Source organism: Bos grunniens, chromosome 15 (assembly GCF_055505025.1).
Source record: "Bos grunniens cultivar Pamir isolate PY7600 chromosome 15, Bosgru_T2T1.0, whole genome shotgun sequence".
Lineage (NCBI taxonomy): Eukaryota > Metazoa > Chordata > Mammalia > Artiodactyla > Bovidae > Bos > Bos grunniens.
The window spans coordinates 68,567,632-68,594,293 of record NC_141179.1 but is presented as its reverse complement, the minus strand read 5'-3'; the positions used below and the strand labels follow the sequence as shown (position 1 = coordinate 68,594,293).

Genomic DNA, 26,662 nt, shown 5'->3' with positions numbered 1-26,662 from the left:
ACTATTACCTGTACTGGACATCACAGAGAAAAAGCCAAATAAAGAAGGCTTAAGTTGAAGTTCAGTTTAGTTCAGTTGAAGTAGATTCATTTTAAGTAAAACAGATGGTGAATAATAAACAAAATATAGCATAATTAGTATTATGAAAGGGAACTATATAATCCCAACTGTTACTACTAAATTTCCTACTTGACATGCCAAAAATAATTATTCTCTATTTTAATTAGCACACTATAGAACTTAGAACTAACTACACCTTTCATGTTTTTCAAGGTTGATAGCACATTTTCTAATCAGTCACCTTTATTTAACTGCACACTCTATCTTTTAGGCAAGTGTCCGTAATTCCATTCCTACTTAATCAATGTGAAATGGACCATTGAGATGTCTCACTTCTCTGGATAAATGTTGCTCTATTTTAATTTCTTTCTAAATAAACAACTTTTACCATTGAGTTTGTCTACAAACTTCTTTTCCTCTAGAATCTAATGAATGAGAACTGACTCTCTCACCTTGTTCAGTGTAAATTCAAAGTAAAGCCATATTTTTCACAAGAGAATTCATACTTATTTTTTTACACTCCTAAATTACCAATAAGCACTTTTAAACATTCTATATGCTTTTAAAAAATTGTTTTTTATGAAAAAATTTTACCATAAGTGCGCTATTCAGTTCTTTTCATAAATTGAACAAATGCATGCAACCAGCACCAATATTAAGAACAGTTAACGCCAGCAGAGAGCACCCCATTTTTTGTGCAAATTTCTACTGATAATATTCCAACCAAGGGAAACCATTTTTCTGACTTCCAAATTATCCATTAGTCCTGGTTGTGTAATTTATTAGGATGAATTATATAGAACACACTTATTTGAGTCTGCTTTCTTTCACTCAACATATTAATGAGATTCATCCATTTATTCTTAACTGCTGTATAGAATTCTACATGTGGACATGCTACAATTTACTCATCCTACTGTGCTACAGTCCATGGGGCTGCAAAGAATGAGACATGACTGAGCAACTGAACAACAAAACTGTTGATGGGCATCTGGTTAATTGCACTTCGTAATAGTTTAGTTTAAGAACATTACAGAGTAGAGTTTTTGATGAACATTGGAAAGCAATTATTTCTTAATGCACAAAACAAGGAATTTAAAGAATGTTATTTAAATAAGTATATGTACTATTAATAGTTAAAAGGGTAACAGTGACTGATGCTGAATTAACTTATCCCTTTGAGTAAACTCATCACAAGAACACTTGGCATCTCACTTTTCTGGATTTACATCATCTGGAACACATTTATATTCTCTTCTCACAAACAAAGAATTAAATTTAACCATGATTCACATTGTTTTCTGAAAGTTATTTTACCTCAGTAAACAGACAAAAGTTCACATGCCTAGAGATAACCAGACTAAGGAGAATTAAAGAACAAAGCCAAAGACCTGGTTAATCGAAAGATGTGTTGGCAGTTACATGGATGGAAAATGTTACACACCATGGGAAAATTAAACTTATGACTTATAAAATTATTAAACATGCATACTTATTATGTTTAACATAATAAAGTGAAAGCATTTCACTAAATGCTTTAGTGAAAGCATTTCACTAGAATTGATCACTTAGCGTATGCATTCCTAAAATTCTTTATCTTTTAAAACTCTTATCCTGGGACTTTCCTGGAGGTCCAGTGGCTAAGACTCCGTGCTCTTAATGCTGGACCCCAGGTGCGATCTCCGGTCAGGGAACTAGATCACATGCCAGAAAGAAGATGGAAGATCCTGCATAGTGTAACTAAGACCTGACCCAGCCAAATAAATAAATAAAAGAAAAAGAAAATGCTGATCCTGTCAACACTAATTGATCCCATGCCATCATCCTGTCACATTATCATCTACTATCTGAGGGAGGGGCTATCTCATGATGTAGGTATGACTACCTTTCTGGCCCTTTTACCTTATAAACTTGTTTGACAATAGGATTGTTCAACACTATATCTAATTCTCACTGGAGAATTATGAGTGAGTCTGTTTATTAAAGTGATCATTAAGTTTAATGGTCAGAAATTATAATTCATAGTGATAACCATAATCATATATCTTGAAGAAATACTTAAGAAAAATGTGCAAATTCAGCTTAGAGTTATATTCTGTGTAGCCTTCCAAAATTTCACAAAGTCATTCTCTACTCGGTAGATGAGATGTTTTCCAAATATCCAAACTGTTATTCTTTGACCAGATAAAGTACTTTCATTCTTCCATTTCTTTCCAGCTACTCTTCTCCTTAGGACAATTATGATTCTTTCCTCAGTAAAATTCTACACATTTCTCAAAACCGAAATCAAAAGATCCCCTTTGTGTGAAATATTTGCTCAGTTATTGTGTTAAGACAGGTTATGTTGCAATAGCAGAGAAACCCCTAAATAACTTTTTCAAGCTCACAAACTTCAGTCAGATCAGCTGTCTCCTACCATCCTGTAACTTTACCATCTGGGGCACACAGCTTCCAGGATCACCAAGATAGGGGGAAAAAAAATCATACTGCAGATATAGCCACTCTTAATAATCTCTACCTGAAGTTGCCATAGCCACTTCTACTAAAAGTCGTCTGGCAGAACCAGTCAGGTAACAACAACCCATCCACAAAAGAGTAAATATCAAAACTAATTGCTAAGACTCTAAAGTAAAAGAAAAATGAAACGTTCAATTTATCTGTCTTTTTGTACATGGATTGTAGCCCACCAGGCTCCTCTGCCCATGGGGTTTTCCAGGCAAGAATAGTGAAGTGGGTAGCCATTCCCTTCTCCAAAGGATTCTCCTGACCCAGGGATCATACCCTGGTCTCCTGCATTGCCAGCAGATTCTTTACTGTCTGAGCCACCAGTGTGGCTCCAAACCTCCATCAACTAATCAATCCAGAAAAAAAAAAAAAAGAAAAAATGAAGGTAGTCTTTGGTTCTAACAGTAGCCCACAAAAGACTTCTGGTTAGCGAACATCTTATACTAAATAATTTGTTCATGATTTTTGTGTCTTACATGTCCTAGCGAACAGTGACATAACCTTGAAAGAGATATAGACTTGTCCTCCAAGGGCTCAGAGCCAAGAAAAGGCAATTTTAACTCAGTGTTTTAAAGACAAGAGATTTCAGTTCAACTCTCTATTTTCTGGAACTCTAAAACAATCTATTTTTAAGAAAGCTGCATTCTATCAGTCAATGTAACAAGACCTAGAGAGAAAGAACAGGGAGATACAAAGAGAAGAAGGCAAAGCCAGGCCAGTACTCAGACTACTTGGTTCCCATTTTAAGACTACTGTTTATCCAGCACCTTCTTAATCAAAACACTTTATTGAGCAGAACTTCTCAATATAACCTGCAGCATTATAATGACAACGATTTTCTCTAATGACGATTTCCTTAGCATCTCACACTCTCTTCTCAGAGAATCTATTTCTGTGTCCTTATAAGAAAAAAAAAAAAAATCCTGCTCCTTGATGATTGGACAAAATGTAGAAATGATGAAGTCTTAGCCAATCAGACTTTTTCTTCTTCTACCCAGAAAGCTGGAATTAGAATCATTTCATCTCCATCGGCCTCCTGAACAATAATCTCAAGTAAAAATGGGGCTGGGGCTCTTATTATGGCCAGACTATGAATGTATAACATCCACTCTGTAAAGAAAAAGAGAAGTAAAATAAGAATAGAGCAGGTTTTCAGAGAAGACAATTATGTCCTCTGGGATGAAAATACATGAGCTCCTCAGAAGTTTCCAGTGCTTTCGTTCAGGCCTGTGTGCGTCCCCAGTATACTCCTAGGCTGAAGGTTCTGTGAGAAAGTCCTGTATCCTTTCTAACATTTCTCCTTTTACTAGAGATTGATTGAAGTTAATATTTCTCTGGCAATCAAATAATCCCTGAAAATGTGACCAATGGAAATAAATTCAACTCCTGATGAGAGAGCCCCAAGAGCCTTTTGATTCACCCAGATAAAACATCAGTATGTTCTGGTGCTTTAGAGCCACCACCAGCCCGGCCGGTCTCTTGCTCCTCCCAGATGCAGGCAGCAAGCTCTTGCACCTGGAGGCACAGCAGCACTGTCCATTCTCCAGCTATGCAAGCACCGGTGGCCAAGAGCTGGGGTAATCACTGTGAGTCTTTCTGCAGAATGCAGACTGTCTGTCATATGGATGCCAGCGGTGAGAAAACACACTTACAATTGCTATACAGTGTTGTGTTAGTTTTTGCTGTACAACAAAGTGAATCAGCCACATCTAAACGTGTATCCACTCCCTCGTGGACCTCTCTCCCCCCATGCCCACCCCATCCATCTAGATTATCACAGATCATCAAGCTGAGCTCCTTGTACTATACAGCACCTTCCCACTAGCTATTTATCTTACACATGGTAGTGTATATATGTCAATATATACAATTCATTGAATACAACTGAATTCTCTCAATTCATCCCACCTTCACTTTCCCCCAACCTGTGTCCACATTATCTGACAAAATCATTTCAAATTAATGTGTATTTCATTATAATAAATGCACAATCAGTTCAGTTCAGTTGCTCAGTTGTGTCCAACTCTGAGACCCCATGGACTGTAGCACACCAGGCTACCCTGTCCATCACCAACTCCTGGAGCTTGCTCAAATTCATGTCCATCGAGTTGATGATGCCATCCAACTACCTCATCCTTTGTCATCCCCTTTTCCTCCTGCCTTAAATCTTACCCAGCATTAGGGTCTTTTCCAATGAGTCAGTTCTTTGCATCAGGTGGCCAAAGTATTGGAGTTTCAGCTTCAACATCAGTCCTTCCGGTGAATATTCAGGACTGATTTCCTTTAGGATGGACTGGTTTGATCACCTTGCAGACCAAGGGACTCTCAAGAGTCTTCTCCAACACCACAGTTCAAAAGCATCAATTCCTCGGCGCTCAGCTTTCTTTATAGTCCAATTCTCACATCCATACATGACTACTGGAAAAGCCATAGCTTTCACTAGATGGACCTTTGTTGGCAAAGCAATGTCTCTGCTTTTTAATATGCTGTCTAGGTTGATCATAACTTTTCTTCCAAGGAGCAGGGGTCTTTTAATTTCATGGCTGCAGTGACCATCTGCAGTGATTTTGGAGCGCCCAAAAATAAAGTCTCTCATTATTTCCATTGTTTCCCCATCTATTTTCCATGAAGTGATGGGACCGGATGCCATGATCTTAGTTTTCTGAATGTTGCATTTTAAGCCAGCTTTCTGACTCTCCTCTTTAGCTTTCAGCAAGAGGCTCTTTAGTTATTCTTGGCTTTCTACCAAATCCACAATATTTCAGAACAAAATAAAGATTAAAAAAGAAAACACGCCTACAAACTGAGGGCTTTCTCGTATTCTGCATAATTGCAACAACATCTAACTGGATGTTTCCATTGACTTCCACTGGCCACAGTATCTAGGTCTTGGTATCACATTTCTTATTTCCTATAGACTTCTGAGTTCCTCCTATGAAAGCCCTGGTAATAGAAAACAGGACAATGGAAGCTCTTCTCATATATTAACTCATGTAATCCTTCTAAAAAGCCTGGAGAACATAGGAATGTTAGTAATTTGCTTAGTCATACAGCTATTCAGAGTCGGATTCAAACCCTGCACTGCAAGGAGAGTTCTCTTAGCCACCCCTATCAATAACATGGTTCTGGAAAGCTACTGGCCCTCTGACTTTGAACTACACTAAACCTAGGCACTAGTTGTAGCCCAATGTTTGAATCAAAGATTGAATTTCTTGAGATCTCCCTATGTGAGCTGAAGCCCAGCTCTTTACAATTCTCTTGGAAATGAGTACTATGGCCAGGTCCCTCCATGGTGTAAGCTGAGATGCGGCAGTTTACATGGCCGTTCTTTTCTACCCTTTTGCTTATATGCAGCATGATGTTCATATCCGGGCTCTTTCACTTGTTACCAATAAGTCCTTACACAGAGTCCTTTGCTGTTCTACACCACACATTTCATCAGTGAAAAGAGGAAAACAAATCAGCTAATCAGTTTCAGGATAGATTAAATGACATGCTATTAGTGTATGTTAGTTGCTCAGTCATGTTCCACTCCACGGCCCCATGGACTATATAGCCTGTAGCCTGCCAGGCTCCGATGTCCATGGGATTCTCCAGGCAAGAATACTGGAGTGGGTTGCCTGTTCCTTCTCTGGAGAGATCATCCCAACCCAGGGATGGAACCCAGGTCTCCCACACTGCTGACAGATTCTTTGCCATCTGAGCCACCAGCGAAGCCCTGACATGATGTATATAAAACATATTCTCAAAAACATGTAGGCTGTGTTTTCCACCATTCCCTGCACTCTTTCATATGAAATATAAATACAAACATATTCTAATATGTGTCCCATGTTGCATCTCATACATGGCTTCCTGCTTAGTTTTGTTGGTCATGATTTATTTTGATGCTTTCAGGACATTTTGCAAATTAATTAGCAGACTGCTGCCTTCAAAATTTCATTTTCATTCTCATTTTTCTTCTGAAGATTTTTCTCTCCACTTGAGAGTGAAAATAAATCATTAAATTCTCTCACAGTCTGATTCTTCCTCACCTTTGAAGCTGGCATCTAAGGTTTCTTCTGGAGATAGGGATTCTGCAAAGGGCAGTTTTATTACTCGTCTTGAGTAAGCAAGGATTAGGTAGATAATCAAAGGTCACAGTTAAAGCTGTACAGAATTACTTTTCCAGACTCCGAGAACACAAGCAAACAAGCTCTTACCAATGCGTCTGTGGAGTCAGACTTTCTGCAAGAACGACAGCCCTGCCTGCCTTTATGACTATGTATCTCAGCCCCTGAGAGAGCCTGCTCCTGTTAGTGTGGAAATTTTCTGCAGTTTTTAAAGAGACACTGCTCTTCCCGTGTCTCGCTCAGGAGTCCAGCCATCTTGGTTCCTTAAATTCAATGAAGGAGACCGGGATGTTAACTCGGTGAACCTCGGCACCTTTGGATCAACAGCTGAATTTCCCTTAATTGGGCCCTGATTCTCACCCATTTTCCTGTCATAAACCACAGCATGCCAGGAACCCCTGAAGACGTTTTCTGCTTGTTTTCCAAAGCCTCTGAACTATTTACTCTCTACAGGCCCCAACTGAATAGCAAATTAATTATCACAGCTCTGACATCCGTATATATTTGGGTACTACAGTTTAAGAAATTCATGGAAAAATCAGAACCAACAGTCTAGTATTTTCTTCTCTCTCATAGTTTCCTCTTCCAGCTAGGATATCTGTATGTGGAGCCCAGCTTGGAAGACAATTATTGCAGCAGGAGAGAAGCAACCAGTGGTGAGAGAGATTCCCTGGCAGGTAGATCTGGCCTAGACCAGGGAAGGCTCCCTCAGAGGGAGGCATCAACAGCTGTAGACTGTCATATACAAGACTTCCCGTGGGTTAAGTAACTTTGAAGAGGCAAAATTCTGTCGTCCAATTTTATTTGTCTGTGAATCTGATTGTGAGGACTGCTATTCATTATAGAGCTGCCTAGCAGGTGCTTACAAAGTCACTGTTCTTTATATTAATCCAGACATTGGGCTATTAGGAATTGCTTTAGTTTTGGAAGAAAATACAATACACGTGATTGCATGAAAGAAATGTTCACATGTTTTCCTTCCTTCTGCTTTTAAACTTGAGATTCTTTCACACCTTCTAAGATTTGGGGGATGGAGGAAAGGAGTCAAGCAGTATTTAAAAAAAAAAAAAGAAACAGACTCACATTTTGATAAAAGAGAGGAGACTTTTATCCTGAAAAAAGGTAAAATGTGAATCATTCGGACTGGTATCCCATTGTAGACCAAAGACTCCCAGGAAGAATAATAATAGAGTTATTTTTTAATCTATAATTCTAGTCATCTTTAATCACAGGAGGGGTACTAATGTTTTCACAGAGTATTTTGTACATGTTACTTCACTTGATTATTTCAGTGCTGCCAGATATTCTCTTTTATTAACTGTGAGCAGTAAGGCTCAGAGAAGTGAAAGAAACTGTCAGGGTTCATCCAGCTACTTGAACCCAGTACTTGATTTAGTACTTATTTAGTACTTGAACCCAGATTTAATATAAGATCTGCTAGAGTAGGGAGTGGGGGGTGAGAGGGCTTCCCTGGTGGCTCAGTGGTAAAGAATCAGCCTGCAATGCAGGAGACACAGGAGACGCAGGTTGGATCCCTGGGTCAGGAAGATCCCCTGGGGGAGGAAATGTCAACCCACTCCAGTGTTCTTGCCTGGAGAAACCCATGGATGGAGGAGCCTGGCAGGCTAGAGTCCATGGGGTTACAAAGAGTCAGACATGACTGAAGTGACCTAGCACACATGCACTGCTGGAGAGGAAGCTGTGCGCCAGATTCTAGGAGACTACATGCCACGCCATGGACAAGGGGCAGACACACAAAAGGGTGATCTGCAGATCACAGGCTCCGTGTGCACACACCACAGTGGTTATCTGGGTCTTCAATGAACCCACGAGGTTAGATAAGCATCTGGCACAGCAAAATGGCAAGCCCATGCTGCCTTTTAACTTTCATAACCATTTATTTTCTTAAAGCATAAAGAAAAGCAAAAGTATTTTTATCAAATTCTGCTACTAATACTATAACTTTTGGTTTCATCAATTTTCTATCAGAATGATAAGCATTTTGATAGTAAACTTCTAAGGAATGTGGTATAGATACCAGTAACAGAGACAAAAACTAGCTTGTGACAAAATAGATGAATCATTATACAGACAATATTCTCCGTCCAATATAGAGCTGGTCCCCACTGTCATATTCCCTCTACTGTGTAGAACAGGAAGTAAGAGGTGATAGAGGATGACCAGTTGGAAGCAGGCTGACAATGTAGTTAAGGTGGAGAGAACTGTATTTATGGAAAGGTATTCCCATTTTGCCTGAGGAAAGAACAATTGCTGTGTAATAACATTATTAGTAGTATATATGTTTGATCTTTCTCACTCAGTATGTCAACTCTTTGGCAATGTCAAATAAGAGAACTACAGGGCTTATAAACTTGAGGACCCCAAACTGCGGAAAGGTAGACACCAATATTCTAGTCTAAGAATTTTTTTTTTTTTAATGGAAGTAAAGCTGACTTCCCTTGTGACTTCCCATGCAGCTCAGCTGGTAAAGAATCTGCCTGCAATGCGGGAGACCTGGGTTTGATCCCTGGGTTGGGAAGATTCCCCGGAGAAGGGAAAGGCTACCCACTCCAGTATTCTGACCTGGAGAAGAATTCCATGGACTGTATAGTTCATGGGGTCTCAAAGAGCCAGACATGACTTTCACTTTCATAGCTGACTTACACTACTATATTAGTCTCAGGTGAACAACATAAGAATTTGATGTTTTTATAGATTACATGCCACACAAATTATCATAAAATATTGACTATATTCAGTATGCTGCACATCACATTCTTGTGACTTATTTATTTTATCCATAGTGCTTTGTGCCTCTTAATACCCTTCCCCTATTTTGCTCCTCCGGTACTTCACTACCCTCTGGTAGCTTCTAGTACTTTCTCTATTTCTCTAAGTTTATTTCTGTTTTGCTGTATTTGTTCTTGGTTTTAGTTTCTAGATTTCACACATAAGTGAAACACACAATATTTGTCTTTCACAATCTGACTTATTTTACTAAATACAATACCCTCTGGGTACATCCATGTTGTTTCAAATGGCAAACATTCATTCTTTTTAATGGCTGGGTGGTATTCCATTATTTATGTATATGCCACATTTTCTTCATCCATTCATCTGTTGATGGACACTTAGGTTGCTTCCACATATTGCCTGTTATAAACAATGTATCTATGAACATCCGGTGCATGTAATTTTTTTGAGTTAGTGTTTTCATTTTCTTTGACTGAATATCCAGGAGTGGATTTGCTGGATTATAATATGGTGGTTCTAGTTTCAGTGATTTGAGGAGCCTCCCTACTGTTTCCCAGAGTGCTCACACCAATTTACATTCCCACCAACAGTGTGCATGGGTTCCTTCTTCTCTACATTCTCTCCAGCACTTGTCATGTCTTGCTTTTTTGACAATAGCCATTCTGCCAGTTGTGAGGCAATACCACATTATGGCTTCTATTTGCCTTTCTCTGATGATTAGGGATATTGAACATCGTTTTTGTGCCTGTTGGCCATCTGTATGTCTCCTTTGGAAAAATGGTATCCAGGTCCTCTGGATTTGTTTGATTTTTTGCTATTGAATTGTATAAATTCTTTACATAGTTTAGATATTAACTTCTTATTGGACATACCATTACAAAATAGCTCAGTTTATCTGAAGAAACTGTTAGAAATAACATCTTATAAGTTTAAGCTGAGGGAAGTAAATTTGAATGGTAACAAAAATACACATAGATAAGTTTTTCTATCAAGCAAATAATTTAATACATGCAGTGCTGGATAAGGAAATACTACAACTTACACCTCAGATACCAATGCGCAAAGGCATAAAGCAAACACGTCATTCGATTTTCTATCACTTTCTCAATGAAAATTAGTCAGCAACACTTTTAAATTGTAAAGTTTGATGTGCAGGTTGCGGTTTGTTTTAAATATTTGTATAAAGAGGAAAACGTGTTAACAAACGTACATGTTATCTTCAACAAAATAAACTACCTGGCTTTGTGCCCCAGGTCACAAGCGAGGCTGAGTCCAAACTGTCTTAAAACATCATCTTTTAAAAATTAAAATCTTTTCCAGATATCATAGAAAATCTATGATACTGTTCTGTAATACCATATAGCGTGCATGCATGCTAAGTCGCTTCAGTCATGTCTGATTCTTTGCAACTCTATGGACTGTAGACCCCCAGGCTTCTTTGTCCATAGGCTTCTCCAGGCAAGAATACTGGAGTGGATTGTCATACCCTTTTCCAGGGATCTTCCCAACCCAGGGATTGAACCCCTGTCTCTTATGTCTCCTCTTTACTACCAGTGCCACCTGGGAAGCCCAATACCAGCATTACATGGTGCTAGTTTAGACCTATACCTATATTGATAAATTCAAGCAAAAAATGAAAGTGTTATATAACCTACTTTTGAGGCTTATAGAACAGAGAAAGTAATAGGCATGACTAGTGTTTTAATTTTAACTCTGTCACTTCCTAATAAGTGGTTCTTGCCAGGTTATTGAACTATCATGATCTTTATTTTTCCCCTTTTAAACCATATTGCTACTACATCATGGTATTGTTAAGAAGATTAAATGAGAAAACATAATTAAAGCAACTAGCAATATCTGCTGTATAATTGGTGTTCAGTAATATTAGCACATTTTTCTTTTGTTAGCATATTCATTTCTATATGAAATATTAATTGCCATTATAAAATTTGACAATTTAAGGACTGCAGAATTCTCTATTAATATTCTACCTTGTGTTTTAAGAACCAATTGTTATTTCATACCTGAATCAATATTTGAAGATGATGAGCTCCCCATTGTATCATGTCTTCAGTTCATTTACATTGGCATTCTTCACTAGTTATCAACCAGGATTAATTGGCTACTGAGAAATCTCATTCTTTCATGAAGTTAGGATAGTATATCGTAACTCTTTTCTATTAATAACCAATTCTGAAAATGAGTGTTTGGTTTATGAGCCACCATAAATAATGGGCACTATAATTCTTCTGGATTACTCTTTTTGTTGTTATTATTATAGACTCTTGAGTTTTCATTTATTTAATATGCCTCTCTAATCTACAATCGTTTTTCTTCATGGCACTCTGAGAGTCAGCATTTGGCCATTGTGAGTTTCTTCAAGCTGAGCCCTGCCTTTTTAAGTTGATCGCTTATTTATTGAAAGCATTCGTCCTTTCTGGCATAACAAAATATCTGAACTCAACAATATTTTCTAAACTTCTCCACTGCAGTGACCTAGAAACAATGACATTCCATGAACAAAGAATACTTCTCTAGTAACCAGATTTTACTTCTAATATAGCTTCCCAAATTTCCTACTAAAAGAAATGAGGTATCCTTCTAGAAATGGCTGATTCTGTTTCACATAGGAAAAGTCTAAAATCAAGTAAACAGTTCTTTTACTTCCCAATTATTAATGATGCACAGATAGCCAAGGGTTATCAGATTTGTGATAAAAGATAAAGGTAAAATATTTTAAAAATCAACTCATAAAAAACATACACTATATAAAAGAAGTTTAAAATATATATTTTAATAAACTAAATATACAAATATACTTTAAACACACACGTACTTAATAACACATATGTAGTACACTCAGAAAAATAAAAAAGGCAATGTATATATGAAACAAGAGTAGATTAAATTATAATAGGAATTTAAACCTCCATAAAATAAGGGGATTTCATATGAAGAATAAAATTAAAGAGAGAAAGAAAAAAAAATTAAATGAGCATAAAAATTTAAGTAAACTGGAGTATTATTCCCAGATATCCAAATTGAAAATGATAGAATTCTAGAAAGACAGAATAAAGAAAAATTTTTTTAAAAATCGCTAAAGTCTTTTTTAAAGTCCCAGGACATAAAAACCAATGTAACATCTCAGAAGTACCCCAAGCCCCTTGCATTCAGGGAGACTTAAGAATTGTTCTCCCATTTCCCTGCTTAGTTGCCTTGAAAATAACCCTATATTTGCTGCAAAACTTGGCGTCTCAGCCTTTTATCTTGCTTCACATCAGGGAATGGTTCAGTATCAGATGATCTCAACAACTCTTTACCCTCTTAAGTCTGTGTTCCTGAAACAGCTCCTGGAGTGAAAATGATGAGCAAAACATACACTCCAAGAATAGGAGATGCGGTGAGGAAGTTCTGATTGCCAGGGTCTGGCTCTCAGATCAGTCAGCAGTCACATAGGGGACCCAAAAAAAAAAAAAAAAAAACAAACACCAATGTAACCAAATAGAAAAGGCCTACAGAGCACATAGAACAATGGATGTGATTAAGCCAACACCCATGCCAGACAGCAGGAAATGATACATCACTAAAGTACTAAGGGTAGAGGAGAGTAAGTCACATACAAAGAATCAAGAGCAGAATGACTTCGGACTTGCAAACAATCAAGCTGGAAGCAACACCCTCACCACCTGAAGAAAAACGAATTCCCACCTAGTGAGATTATCAGCAAAGTAAGTAGACAAGGCAGGTCTCATAATTTGCCTCCCATGCACTTTCTTAAGATGCTCCAGGAGACTAGCTCCTAACAATATAAGTAAACTGAGAAAACTCATGTGGAGGGACTCAAGAGAAACATACACAAAAGATGCCATTAAACCAGTTTTCGCCTGAGCTGAGAACATCCTGTTTACTTGGGTCCAGAATCCTATCTGAAGGTAACGAATCATTCGTGTATTTGGCTGGACTCCTGTCCCTTCTGCAGGGAATGCTTTTGTACATTTTCAAGGAAATGCCACCATCACACAGAGGCCCGGCTCATCTAACTTACTCTTCCCTGCTACCATTAAAACCATTGCCATTCTCCTTCTTAACACATCTAAGTTTCTGCTTAGTGCCTGTCTTTTCAAAACTAAACAATATATCATTTATTAACATATACATTGATAGTGAATTTACAAAGAAGTACAAGGATATAATCAGCCCAAAGATTAGGATAATGATACTCTGGTGAAAGACAGATATGAGACAAAACTGAAGTGTTAAGACACTTCTGAACAGGGCTGGGCTTTCCAGGTGGCTCAGTAGTAAAAGAAAAAAAAAAAAATCCTCCTTTGATACAGGGGTCACAGGAGATGAGCTTGGATCCACAGATCAGGAAGATCCCTAGAGGAGCAAATGGCAACTCATTCCAGTATTCTTGCTGCAGTTCAGTTCAGCTCAGTCGTGCCCAACTCTTTGCCACCCCATGGACTGAAGCACGCCAGGCCTCCCTGTCCATCACCAACCCCCTGAGTTTACCCAAACTCATGTCCATTGAGTCTGTGATGCCATCCAACATCTCATCATCTGTTGTCCCCTTCTCCTTCTACCTTGAATCTTTCCCAGCATCAGGGTCTTTTCAAAAGAGTCAGTTTTTCGCATCAGGTAGCCAAATTACTGGAATCTCAGCTTCAGCATCAGTCCTTCCAATGAATATTCAGGACTGATATCCTTTAGTCTCCTTGCAGTCCAAGGGACTCTCAAGAGTCTTCTCCAATACCACAGTTTAAGAGCATCAATTCTTCAGCGCTCAGCTTTCTTTATAGTCCAACTCTCATATCTATACATGACTACAGGGAAAACCATAATTTTGGATTTTTGTTGGCAAAGTAATGTCTCTGCTTTTTAATATGCTGTCTAGGTTAGTCATAATTTTTCTTCCCAAGGAGCAAGCATCTTTTAATGTCATGGCTGTAATCACCATCTAGAGTGATTTTGGAGCCCGCCAAAATAAAGTCTATCACTGTTTCCATTGTTTCCTCATATATTTGCCATGAAGTGATGGGATCAGATGTCATGATCTTAGCTTTCTGAATGTTGAGTTTTAAGCCAACTTTTTCACTCTCCTCTTTCACTTTCATCAAGAGGCTCTTTAGTTCTTCTTCACTTTCTACCATAAGGATGGTGTCATTTGCATATCTGAGGTTATTGATATTTCTCCCGGCAGTCTTGATTCCAGCTCGTGCTTCTTCCAGACCAGCGTTTCTCGTGATGTACTCTGCATATAAGTTAAACAAGCAGGGTGACAATATACAGCTTTGACATACTCCTTTCCTGATTTGGAACCAGTCTGTTGTTCCAGTCCAGTTCTAACTGTTGCCTCCTGATCTGTATGTACATTTATCCAATTTCTTTAAGAATTTTCCACAGTTTATTGTGATCCACACGGTCAAAGGCTTTGACATAGTCAATAAAGCAGAAGTAGATGTTTTTCTGGAACTCTCTTGCTTTTTCAATGATCCAGCTGATGTTGGCAATTTGATCTCCAGTTCCTCTGCCTTTTCTAAATCTAGCTTGAACATCTGGAATTTCATGGTTCCCATACTGTTGAAGCCTGGCTTGGCAAATTTTGAGCATTACTTTATTTGTGGCTTAGAGGGCAAAGTGTCTGCCTGCAATGCAGGAGACCTGGGTTCGATCCCAGGGTCAGGATGATCCCCTGGAGAAGGAAATGGCAATCCACTCCAATATTCTTGCCTGGAGAATCCCATGGATGGAGGAACCAGGTAGGCTATAGTCCACTGGATTGCAAAGAGTCAGACACAACTGAGCGACTTCACTTTCTTTCTTTTAATAGCATGTGAGTTGAGTGCAATTGTGTGGTAGTTTGAGCATTCTTTGGCATTGCCTTTCTTTGGGATTGGAATGAAAACTGACCTTTTCCAGTCCTGTGGCCACTGCTGAGTTTTCCAAATTTGCTGGCATATTGAGTGCATCACTTTCACAGCATCATCTTTCAGGATTTGAAACAGCTCAACTGGAATTCCATCACCTCCACTAGCTTTGTTCATAGTGATGCTACTACCTAAAGCCCACTTGACTTCACATTCCAGGATGTCTGGCTCTAGGTGAGTGATCACACCATCATGATTATATGGGTCATGAAGATATTTTTTGTATAGTTCTTCTGTGTATTCTTGCCACCTCTTCTTAATATCTTCTGTTAGGTTCACACCATTTCTGTCCTTTATTGTGCTCATCTATGTATGAAATATTCCCTTGGTATCTCTAATTTTCTTGAAGATATGTCTAGTCTTTTCCATTCTATTGTTTTCCTATATTTCTTTGCACTGTTCACTGAGGAAGGCTTTCTTATCTCTCCTTGCTACTCTTTGGAACGCTGCATTCAAATGGATGTATCTTTCCTTTTCTCCTTTGCCTTTCACTTATCTTTTTTTTCACAGCTATTTGTAAGGCCTCCTCAGACAACCATTTTACCTTTTTGCATTTCTTTTTCTTGGGGATGATCTTGATTACTGTCTCCTGTGCAATGAACCTCCATCCATAGTTCTTCAGGCAGTCTGTCTATCAGATCTAATCCCTTGAAACTATTTCTCACTTCCACTGTATAATCCTAAGGGATATAATTTAGGTCATACCTGAATGGTTTTGTCGTTTTCCCTACTTTCTTCAATTTAAGAAATTCTTTAATTCTTGCTTAGAGAATCCTGTTTCTTACATTTCAGGACAATTTAATTTTTAATAATTGGCAAATACTACTTTGATTAAAATAAAACTTACAATAAATGCTCAAATACCACTAAAGGGACTTCCCTGGTAGCCCAGTGGTTAAGACTCCAAGCTTCTAAAGTAGGGGGGCATGGATTTGATCCCTAGTCAGGGAACTAGGATCCCATATGCCACACAGCATGGCCAAAATTTTTTATTTTTATTTTTTTAATTTTTGAAAAATACCACTGAAGTGAAAACTCTTAATTTCTGTAAACTATGAAAACCAAGAACACAAAAATCAAACTAATGGACTTTTTAATGATGACTCCTTATTGAACATAATTAAATGGTGAGGTTTTCTTGAATCCCATGGACTCTTACTGAATATCCATTATTCCATAGTACAAATTAATTCTTATCATTAAACTGCTTCTTAATCACACAGGATACATACATATTTTTAAAATAAACAAAATTTATAACCTGAAGATCAGATATTTCTTCTGCTACAGAAACTCTTTAACCAAACAGTCTGTTAAAGGATCAGAAATGCATTAAAGCACTTTACTTCCTGGGAAAAACAAATGACTTCCCATCTCTTCTCTACTTGCAAGTGCTAACTATGCTTTATTACTCCATAGGGTCTATTTCACTGGAAAAGACTAATAGTTTTGAAGAAGTTGTCTCCTCTGTATTTAGAATTTATTCATGAATAGGCAATGCATGGTACTCAGGGAAATTCCTGTCAATTACAATCATTGCTATATTTCCATCATATGTGTAAACTGATGAACTTAGAACTAAATAAAACATAATTTGTATTTACCATTTTAGAGCACTAAAACCAATGCGCTTTTCCTGGTGGAGGAAGAGACTGCATAGATAGTCAGCTGCATTCCCAACAGCTATTTAGAGCACATAGTATGGTAGTTAACGTGGTTAATCCCCCAAACAAAAGAGGTATACCCCTGTGCTCCCAGGGCTGGCAATTGTTTTCAGGAGACAGAGGCACAAATAATCACAACCCAAGTTAGAGTTGACAGGCATAAACAAGTGCTGGAGCAATAGTGGAAAGAAAAAAAAAAAATTTACTCTAAGGAGTGGAAAATTATGAAATTTTACTGAATGCTTCCAGGAAAGCTGTCCTAGAGATGGCATCTGGAATGAGACTTAAATGACAAGTAAAACTGTCCTGGCAGCTGAACGCTGAATTACATTTCAAATCTTTACAACTTGGTTTGCTTTTGCCACACAGACATAGATGATGTGTTTGAGGGAATTTTCCATAATATTGCATACACCAAGAGCTTACTTCACTGATGCTGTATCAGGCAAAGGGTTTGATTTCCCAGTACTATTCCATCTCTGGATCTGCACAGTATTGCACAACCACCTCTCTTTTACTCTGCTTTCCTATTTTTAATATGTGTCTGTCATTTTATGTGGTTCACACCACATGTATAGCCTGAATGTGGTGTTATTTTTGTTTGACTCTATTTCATGAAATAAACACAACTTGCCTGTTTTGTATACAAATAATGATTCAATAAATACATAATTGAAGCCCTTTATAGATAATAGTAAATTTTTCCAAAGTCCTATTTGAATGTTATTTCTGATGTTGAATATTTTCTTATCTAGTTACTGTTGGCCTTTTCTCATTTCTGTTTTAGAAATATCAATAAATGGCTAGTGATACCCCTGTAGTAATGAATGTATTATGTTCTTGACAGTACCAGCTTTTTGAGGGGGATGAAGAGGCAAACAAGTAGCCCTGTATAACAGTGTCCCTCACCTCCACTACAAGCATTAGGACAGATTAAAATACTACTAGGATAATAGTTGGCTTAAAACACAAAATTCAGAAAATTAAGATCATGGCATCCAGTCCCATCACTCCGTGGCAAATAGGTGGAGAAACAGTGGAAATAGTGACAGACTTTATTTTCTTGGGCTCCAAAATCACTGTGGATGGTGACTGCAGCCATAAAATTAAAGGACGCTTGCTCCTTGGAGAAAAACAGTGACAAACCTAGACAGTGTACTAAAAAGCAGAGACATTCCTTTGCTAACAAGGGGCCATATAGTCAAAGCTATGGTTTTTCTAGTACTTGTGTACATATGTCAGAGTCATACCATAAAGAAGGCTGAGCACCAAAGAACTGATGCTTTTGAACTGTGGTGTTGGAGAAAACCCTTGAGAATACCTTGGACTGCACGGAGATCAAACCAGTCAATCCTAAACGAAATCAATCCTGAATATTCACTGTAAGGACTGATGCTGAAGCTAAAGCTCCAATAGTTTGGTTACCTGTTGCAAAGAACAGACTCATTAGAAAAGACCCTGATGCTGGGAAAGACTGAAGGTACATGAAGAGGACAACAGAGGGTGAGATGGTTGGATGGCATCACCAACTCCATGGACATGAGTCTGAGCAAGCTATGGGAGATGGTAAAGGACAGGAAAGCCTGATTGTGCTGCAGTCTATGGGGTTGCAAAGAATCAGACATGATTGAGCGACTGAACAAAAAGAATCATTACATACAGACCACAGTTACTAAAGGAAGGTAGACTCTGTATGTGACATTCTATAAGTTTAACCTCCCAATCATAGTGAAAGCCATAACATAAATGTGTTTGATTTGTTAAATGATCAAGAGTAGCCTATCTTTTAGTTATTTAATGGAATATTGAATAGTAATTGATTTCTTACCCAAATATATATTTTTTCCCCTTCTCTGTACAAGAATTCCCCTTCTCCTGGGTTTTTGGTTTCATTTTTTTGAGGATGGCTCATAAAGTGAAGAATCTGCCTGCAATGGAAGAGACCCTGGTTAGATCCCTGGGTCGGGAAGATATCCTGCAGAAGGGAATGGCTTCCCATTCCAATATTCTTCCTGGTGGCTTCCCTGGTGGCTAAGACAGTTAAGAGGCTGCCTGCAATGTAGAAAATCTGGGTTTGTTCCCTGGGTTGAGAATATTCCCTAGAGAAGGAAATGGCAACCCACTTTAGTATTCTTGCCTGGAGAATCCCATGGACAGAGGAGCATGATGGGGTCACAAAGAGTCAGACACAATTTAGCGACTTTCATTTTGTGGGGGTTGGTTTTTTGTTGCTGTTGTCTTGTTTTTTTTGTATCTAGAAAATGTGTATCTAGTTCAGACCAAGTAAATGCTAGAACATTTAACAGAGAAGAATGGTCCTCTTGAGATCTCTGTCCCCATGAGAGTGACCTACACTATTTGAGATGGGTGCTGCTCCATAATTCCAGCCAAAAATCCACAGACAAATGACTTAACAAGAAATAAACCTTTGTTGTGAGAATTTGGGATTGTTTTCTCCCCACAGACGAGGTCATTCTGATCAGTACAGACACTGCCAGGAAGAGGAAGATATTTGACTTTTTAAACCCCAAGGGCTGTGTCATTAGTCAGGTGCTCCTGGAGGAAGAGAAAACAGAGACATTCCACTCATTTCAACCTCGGGGTCCCCCAAATTCAATTCCTTTATATCACTCTTGCTTTGACATGATCTAGACTTTGAAGTTCAGCCCGCAGGCAGGTTTATGTTGGTTCACACAATATGGATTATAGCAGTGGCTTTACTGTTTGTTTTCTTGTTATCGCTAAACGAAGAAAATCAAGTTTCGAGGTCTGTTTTTGTGTTGTAAGTGGCTGTGTGTGTCTCTGTATGTTGTGTGCATATGTATGTCATTTCTGTCTTCTCTTTTAAAATTCAGAAAATCTACATCTGGGCCATTATCTGCCCACTGCAAAAGTCTAGAGTCAAGATGCCTCTGCTACTGTATCATTTCCCAACAGTGATGCTGAGCACAGCCTGCCATTCAGCATCACACCTGAGCTGCTGATTTTTTTTTTTTTTTTGTAGAATCAAGAGGACAGTGAAATATTTCTTACACTCATTTCTCTGCATGAAGTGGGAATAAAAAGGAGAGACCACGAAGGCCACAGGCTTCAAGAAAAATGAGAGGGACTGTATTTCTTTGTGGAAGTGTTTGTACGTGAATTACTTCATTCATTTTTTTTGTCATAGGTCTAGGCCCAGTGCACATTAAAGATATCAGCTTTCTTCTATTTTATTCCTAACATCTATTTGACAATATTACAGGGGTGTCTTCATCTACTCAGTTCATTTAAAATTCAAAATTTTATTTCAAATCAAAATAATATATATCATACATCTGTAACTGAGAAATAGGAAAATAAATTGCATTCTTGTGTTCATCTCCAAACATGTAAATAGCATTGAGTAGTAGTTAGGAGTAAGGACAATTAAACCAAACAGCCTCGTGAGCAGCTCTTTGCAGGAAACAGCTCTCTGCAGGAGGCCCTTTGTTTTGTCACTTGAGCAAAGTTGTGTTTTAACTAACCTCCAGCACAAATAAGTACACCTTTCAAATCATTTGGTCACACAAAGCCTTGCCTAACCTGTTGATACCTTCCTTAGATTAAATGAAGAATAAGTAATTAGATGACTAGATTTTTTCCTCATCTTTCCCTTCAATAATCTCCCAAGCTGACAATGTGAACAACAGAGCATCTAAAGAAGAGCATAAGGAGCCAACAAGTCTGCACATAATGGGAAATGGCCAAGAGTCTGACCTTCTACCTCAATGATTCACTGAGATCACTTCACCTTTTTCCCTTTAAAACCTTTCATAGCCCGGCAGACCCTGCATAGGTGGTTTTGGGATATGAGTCCACCTTCGCCCCAGGTTGCCAGCCTCTTGAATAAAGCAAACCTCTTCCTACCAGCACTTGTCTCTCAAATACAGCAGGTCCCTACATGCTGTGCTTAGTTGCTCAGTCGTATCTGACTCTTTGAGACCCCATGGACTGTAGCCTGACAGGCTCCTCTGTCATGAGGATTCTCATGCAAGAATCCTGGAGTGGGTTGCCGTGCCCTTCTCCAGGGCATCTTCGCAACTCATGGATTGAAACCAGGTCTCCTGCATTGCAGGCAGATTCTTTACCATCTGAGCCACCAGGGAAGCCCAAGTGCCCACATATCAGCCTTCAAATTCTGAACTTTCAAAGACGTGAATGTGCATTCCAGCAACATCAGGTGTGAGTGTAATTGCAGCTTGCTCTTCATCTCCTGTTGCTAATAATTCTTCAGCTCTACCATCTCGGAGCTCATGTCCCTCCTCTAGTCAGGAACTCTTCTTGCCTCTTCATTAGATGCCAGCCCCTGTGTACCAGCTGTTGCACTGTACTACTGTACTTTTCAAGGTACTGTAAGATTTAAAATGCTATACTTTTTGTCATACACACACATATATATATATATATTATTTGTGTGAAAACTATTATAAGCCTACTACAAAGAATGCTCAAACTGCCACACAATTGCACTCATCTCACACGCTAGTAAAGTAATGCTCAAAATTCTCCAAGCCAGGCTTCAGCAATATGTGAACCATGAACTTCCTGATGTTCAAGCTGGTTTTAGAAAAGGCAGAGGAACAAGAGATCAAATTGCCAACATCCGCTGGATCATAGAAAAAGCAAGAGAGTTCCAGAAAAACATCTATTTCTGCTTTATTGACTATGCCAAAGCCTTTGACTGTGTGGATCACAATAAACTATGGAAAATTCTGAAAGAGATGGGAATACCAGACCACCTGATCTGCCTCTTGAGAAACTTGTATGCAGGTCAGGAAGCAACAGTTAGAACTGGACATGGAACAACAGACTGGTTCCAAATAAGAAAAGGAGTACGTCAAGGCTGTATATTGTCACCCTGCTTATTTAACTTATATGCAGAGTACATCATGAGAAATGCTGGACTGCAAGAAACACTAGCTGGAATCAAGATTACCAGGAGAAATATCAATCACCTCAGATATGCAGATGACACCACCCTTATGGCAGAAAGTGAAGAGGAACTCAAAAGCCTCTTGATGAAAGTGAAAGTGGAGAGTGAAAAAGTTGGCTTAAAGCTCAACATTCAGAAAATGAAGATCATGGCATCTGGTCCCATCACTTCATGGGAAATAGATGGGGAAACAGTGGAAACAGTGTCAGACTTTATTTTTCGGGGCTCAAAATCACTGCAGATGGTGACTGCAGCCATGAAATTAAAAGACGCTTACTCCTTGGAAGGAAAATTATGACCAACCTAGATAGCATATTCAAAAGCAGAGACATTACTTTGCCAACAAAGGTTAGTCTAGTCAAGGTTATGGTTTTTCCTGTGGTCATGTATGGATGTGAGAGTTGGACTGTGAAGAAGGCTGAACGCCGAAGAATTGATGCTTTTGAACTGTGGTGTTGGAGAAGACTCTTGAGAGTCCCTTGGACTGCAAGGAGATCCAACCAGTCCATTCTGAAGGAGATCAGCCCTGGGATTTCTTTGGAAGGAATGATGCTAAAGCTGAAACTCCAGTACTTTGGCCACCTCATGCAAAGAGTTGACTCATTGGAAAAGACTCTGATGCTGGGAGGGATTGGGGGCAGGAGGAGAAGGGGACAACAGAGGATGAGATGGCTGGATGGCATCACTGACTCGATGGACATGAATCTGGTTGAACTCCGGGAGTTGGTGATGGACAGAGAGGCCTGGCATGCTGTGATTCATGGGGTCGCAAAGAGTCGAACATGACTGAGCTACTGAACTGAACTGAACTGAACTGAACTATATACTCAATGTGTTAGTTGGGTACCTAAGCTAACTGTGTTGAATTTAAAGAACAAACTGGACTTAACAAATGAGCTCTTAAAATGGAACTCATTTGCATGTAGGGGACTTACTGTACTGGCTTGCGAGCAGCAAGCAGCTGAAACTGAGCTTAAATCCTGCCTCTGATACTTATTAACTTTTTGATTTGGGTACTTTTCTTATGTCTTTCTGTGCTTTTAAACCCTAAATACAAATGGATATACTTGAAAGGACCTACTTCAGAAAATGTTATCAGACTAAATGAATAAACATCAGTAAAGTGCTTTAAACAATGCTTGGTATTAAATAGTAAGCATTACACATACAGTTATCATATACAAACTCTGTTTGTAAGGTTTAGAAAGACTCATTCAGTTGCTTAAGTCCCTCCAGCAACTTCTGATCTACCAGATGCACTCATCACTATTACTCAGTTCACCATTATTAGCAGTTGTTATTTAGTCGCTAAGTCGTGTCTGACTCTGTGCAACCCCATGGACTGTACCCCTCCAGGTTCCTCTGTCCATGGGATTTTCCAGGCAAGAATACTGGAGTGGTTGCCATTTCCTTCTCCAAGGGATAGTCCCGAACCATGGATCCTCCCGACCTAGGGATCAAACTTGTGTTTCCTGAATGGCAGGTAGGTTCTTTACTATTGAACCATCTGGGAAACCCATGTTTAAATGCAGTTGCTTATGAATCTGTATCCCTAGAATGAAATGGCTCCTCTGGCCTTTAAATTTTGTCCTCTGTCCCTTGAACAATGCCAGAAACCAAATATGGGATTAATAAGTATCTGTCTACCAAAAAACCCTACAAACGTATGGCAGTCACACTATTACATTGCCAATAAGATGGGCCACCAATAGATGACATTTAGTTATCTAACATATTACAATAAGGGCTGAAGAACTGGATGAAATGGGAATGTCCTCATAGATTGAATACAGGCAAAAATTAACACTTAGTATTCCAGCAATACATTCTACTGAAATTGTTTACTGATCAAATTACTATAATTTCAACTGAATTACCATGAAAGCCACAGTGATTTGAGGAGTCAGAATGTCTCGTTTATAGTATTAGTCTCATCAGGAATTTGCCATGTCCTTAAAACATACACACACACATGCACATACATACACACACCAAAGAAGGTTTAATTTTTGCTTTTTAGCTTTACCAACATAGAAAATGGTGAAAATAATAGCAAAAATTATCCCAGGTAAATACTTAACTGCTGTCTGTAAAGTATTTGTAAACACAAAGCACCATATAAATTCTTAATAATAGTAATTAGTAAAGTCTAGAGGTTTTAAAAGGAAAATCTATTCAGCTCAGTTTATTTCTGACATTTTAAATATATAAAACTTCTTTATCTACAGTTTCTATTTGCTAACCAAATGACAATGTACAAAATGCAAGCACTCAGGCAATTTAAGACTTCATCACTCATTTGCACATTGAAAGAGGCTTTTAAAACCATTACCTGCTATCATGTAAATATCAAGACATACAGTTCTTAACCCATAAAATATTTACTGAACATTTTATGAGCTTCGCCTACACTGGATCCATTAGATACTCAGTTTGCTGTTAGGACAAACCACAGGGTATTTTACTTAGCAGAGAATTACCATTCTACCAATTAGGCAAATCACCAGAAAAGTCACACATCACAAAAGCTATAAGAAAAGTTTACACAAAATAGTTGGATAAGTCGTTGGAAAAGTTCTGCTTAGGAGTCCTGAGAGTTTGGTAGGCAGAGTTATAATGCAAAAGGGGAGACAGCATGGATGGTTTACCTAAAACCCCTTCTATCATAGAGGAGATAATTCAATAATCTTGGACTAGATTAAGAATATGAAAGTTGCTAAGTCACTTCAGTCGTTTCCAACTCTGTGCGACCCCACAGACGGCAGCCCACCAGGTTCCCCTGTCTCTGGGGTTCTCCAGGCAAGAACACTGGAGTGGGTTGCCATTTCCTTCTCCAATGCATGAAAGTGAAAAGTGAAAATGAAGTCGCTCAGTCGTGTCCGACCCTCAGCGACCCCATGGACTGCAGGCCTCCAGGCTCCTCTGTCCATGGGATTTTCCAGGCAAGAGTACTGGAGTGGGGTGCCATTACCTTCTCCAAGAATATGAAAGATTCCAATAAATCTGACATTTACTATTTTTAACTATCTCTCTTAACATTTTGACATCTGCCAACATTGTAAGTGCTGGGTTCAAGAACAGGCTTTTAGACTCAAATCCTAGTACTGCCATCTCTTTGCAGCATGGCCTTGGACAACACACATGTCATCTCTGTGCCTCAATTCCCTCATCTACAAATGAGAAGAGTGTTAACACCTGTGGTACAGTGTCATTGTCAACACCAGATGAAATAAAACTTGCTAAGTGCTTAAAACCATTCCTGCAAATGTAACTCCTCAAGGTGTGTGCCTGTGTTCATGTGCTTAGTTGCTCAGTCATGTTCCACTCTTGTGACCCCATGAACTGTAGCCTACCGGGCTCTTCTGTCCCTGAGATTTCCCAGGCAAGAATTCTGGAACGGGTTGTCATTTCCTTCTCCAGGGGATCTTCTCAACCCGGGGATCGACCCAAGTCTCTTGCATTGGAAGGCAGGTTCTTTACCACTGCACCACCTGGGGAGCCCCGCATCCATGTATGTTCATCTAAGTACACTCAACTGAAGGGAACCGAAGGAGAGTTACTTAGTAAACTTGGAGAGACAGGGTCTCAGTTTGACACTCACAGTACAGCAAAAGAATCTGACTATATTATTCAAACTAGCTTACTTTTGCTGGTCTTTGTATTGCCACAAATTCCTCTCCCTCTCCCCCTGTCAGGGGGAGAAATATATATATATATATATATATATATAGAGAGAGAGAGAGAGAGTACACTTCATAAAAAGTAACAAGTTAGGCAACTGGTATAGGGAAAATGAAAAGAAGTGAAAAGTTATTTGGATAAACTACACATTTTTTCACCTGTTCCACTAGTTTCAAGATTGAAATTTCCAGAAATATATTTTTTAAGCCAACTTTGTCAGGTGCCAAGAATCATGGTTTAGATTTTCAGTATAAAGAGGGATTAAAAGTACGGAATTTGGTGTGAAAAGACCTAGCTTTAAATCCAGTTTTCTCCACTTTCTAGTATGTGGCTTTAAGCAAACTTCTTCAATGCTACAAGGCTGTTTATTCACATAAAACGTAACTCATAATCTTTACATGATTGACATATTGTGAGAAATAAATCAAAATTTTGAAAACTAAATTAAGTCAAACAATATATGCAAAGCACTGTATGCTCCAATGACAGTTTATCATTTGAAACTTATTATATCATTACAACATTCATCTTAAATATTTCAATCCTCCCACATACTTGAATATTTTGAGAAATAATAATTTTTCCAAATGAGTCAACAATGAAGAGTATTAGTTTTCCTGATAATGATTTTCTAGAGCAGTGCTACCGAAGTGTGGACACTGGACCAGCAGTATCAGCGTGCCCTTGACCCTTGTTAGAAATGCACATCCTTGACCCCCACCCCCAACTGGCTGAATCACAATATCTGGGGAACCTATTTTTGACAAGCTCTCCAGGTGAACTCTATGATGTTAATTTTCAGAATCGCAAATCTAGAGGAGCAGAATTATAGGACTGCCTCAGATCATTGTGTAATCTAGAGCAGGAATTTGGTACACTCTTCCCTGGTGGCTCAGAGGTTAAAGCATCTGCCTGCAATGCGGGAGACCTGGGTTTGATCCCTGGGTCAGGAAGATCCCCTGGGGAAGGAAATGACAACCCACTCCAGGACTCTTGCCTGGA

General features: G+C 38.8%; 1 protein-coding gene across 9 annotated transcripts in view; it reads right to left on the bottom strand.

The window, feature by feature from the left end:
* LOC147358441 (suppressor of SWI4 1 homolog) overlaps window positions 1-26,662 on the bottom strand; it is a 343,713-nt gene that overhangs the window by 179,803 nt on the left and 137,248 nt on the right. For 2 of the 9 annotated variants that reach the window (XR_015141652.1, XM_086338666.1), the window contains exon 3: window positions 18,854-18,953. The exons of the other annotated variants lie outside the window; for them this stretch is intronic. The gene's annotated coding sequence lies outside the window, so the exon portion shown is untranslated. The remainder of the gene's footprint in view (window positions 1-18,853; window positions 18,954-26,662) is intronic. 9 annotated transcript variants of the gene reach the window in all.